This window comes from Penaeus vannamei, chromosome 38 (assembly GCF_042767895.1).
Source record: "Penaeus vannamei isolate JL-2024 chromosome 38, ASM4276789v1, whole genome shotgun sequence".
NCBI classification, from domain to species: Eukaryota; Metazoa; Arthropoda; class Malacostraca; order Decapoda; family Penaeidae; genus Penaeus; species Penaeus vannamei.
Genome location: NC_091586.1, coordinates 21,807,659 through 21,810,158, shown reverse-complemented (window position 1 = coordinate 21,810,158; position 2,500 = coordinate 21,807,659). Strand labels below are relative to the sequence as shown.

General features: G+C 28.2%; 1 long non-coding RNA gene across 1 annotated transcript in view; it reads right to left on the bottom strand.

Annotated features, from left to right (window-relative positions):
- The window catches only part of LOC138859766 (uncharacterized), a 115,609-nt gene that overhangs the window by 108,495 nt on the left and 4,614 nt on the right, over positions 1-2,500 (bottom strand). The window lies entirely within an intron of this gene.

The following is a 2,500-nucleotide window of genomic DNA, read 5'->3' as shown; positions in this document are numbered from 1 at the left end:
TTTGTGGTTTCTATTCCTGCCTATTTATCTGACCGTTTGTCTGTCTGTTTGGTTGTTGGTTCGTCTGTCTCTGTCTGTCTGTATGTATGTCTGCTTGTCTGCCTGGCCGTTTGTCTTGTTAATCTGTTTGTCTCTGTCTGTTTGTATGTCTGACTGTTTGGTTTATTTGTATGTCTACCTAGCTAACCATCTTTGTGTACACATATAAATATTCATACAGACAGACAGACATACATATATAAACACATATACTGAGCTTGGTCGGAAAGCTGTGGTAATACCATGATGGACTTTGAAAAGTTACTATATATCATTATTCTTCATATTTACATATACATATCTATATAATACAAACATATATATATATACATACATATATATATATATATATATATATATATATATATATATATCTATATATATATATATATATATATAATTTATATCTATATATATATATATATTTATATCTATATATATATATTTATATATATCTATATATATATATCTATATCTATATATATATATTTATATATATATATTTATATATATAATATATATATATATAATTTATATATATATATATATATAATTATATATATATATATATATATATATATATATATATATATATTTATATACATATTTATATATATATTCATATATATATATATATATATATATATATATATATATATATATATATATATATATATATATATATTTATATATATACATTTATATATATATATATATTTATATATTTATATATATATATATATGTATATATATATATTTATATACATATATATATATATTTATATATACATATGTATATATATATTCATATATACACATATAGAATACATATGCATGTACTTATATTATTAGTCTATCATTTTTATACATTTCCAAGTTTTTCAAGATGGCGCTTCCTCTAGCCTTGGTCAGGAAGATAACGTCAAAGAAGCGACCTGCTGCTATCAAGAACACAACATCAAGAAATATAACAAAAACAAATGAAGCGACAACCGCAAGAAAACGGGAGCAACACAAAGACAACAACTACAGCTGCTACGAAGACTTCTGGTGCTCCTTAAAATAGCTTCCGCTGTCTCTGCTGCTGCCCTTCCTTCCTTCCTTCCTTCCTTCCTTCCTTCTTCTTCTTCTTCTTCTTCTTCTTCTTCTTCTTCTTCTTCTTCTTCTTCTTCTTCTTCTTCTTCTTCTTCTTCTTCCTCCTCCTCCTCCTCCTCCTTTTCCTGCTATGACTACTACTAATACTATTGCTACTACTCGTGCTACTTTTATTATCACTATTACTATTAGTACTACTTTTACTACTACTATTATCAGTAGTACGACTTTTACCACTACTACTTATTTTACTCCTACTACTACTACTGTTACTACTACTACTACTATTACAACTACTACCATTACTTTTATTATTACTACTACTACTACAATTACAACCCCAATTAATAAAATTTCTACTACCACCACTACTACAATTACTACTACTACTATCATTATTAATACTACTACTATTACTACAACTGTTACTATCCCTATTACTACTACTACTCCCACTGTTGTTATTACTACTATTACTATTATCATCATCACTACTACTACTATTACTATTATCATCATCACTACTACTACCACTACTATTAATACTCCCACTGCCCCTCACACATCACAACTACAACTAAATCTACCGAAGCTACTAAAACTGCTTTAAGGCTCAGTGAATGGCTGGTAGATATGTTAATGGTGATGATGGTGTCAGGGATGCAGATGAGGAGCTTAATGGTAAGTGTAACCATTGCAGTGACGGCAGATATATTTTATGTGATGGAAAGGCTAAGAATGATAGGAATTGTGATATGAGGTTGCAGGGTTGATACTAAGGCTAAGATTGATAGTAGGAATTACGATTGAAGATTGCGGTGTTGATACTACTACTACTACTATTGGAAATGCTAAAAATGATAGTAAGAATTGGAAATGCTAAGAATGACAGTAAGAATTGGAAATGCTAAGAATGATAGTACGAATTGCGATGTAAGGTTGCAGTGTTAATACTACTACCACTACTACTACTGTTGGAACTGATCAGAATGATAGTAAGAATTGTATATAAGGTTGCAGTGTTAATACTACTTCTCATGGAAATTAAAATAATGCTACTACTATAACTGTTGGAAATTTTAAGAATGATAGAAAGAATCGTGATAAACTGACGAAAATAATGATGACATGATATGATAAGGTTGCAGTGTTTATACTACTAGTAATGGACAAGAAAGAACTGTGATAAAGCTGCCGATAATAACAATGCTATGAACACACTGTTAATACTAATACTTATGGAAATGCTAAGAATAATAGTAAGAATTGTGATAAATCTGATAGTAATAACAATGATATCAATGAAAAGGGTGCAATGCTAATACGACTACTAATGGAAATGCTAAGAATGATTATTATAATTAAT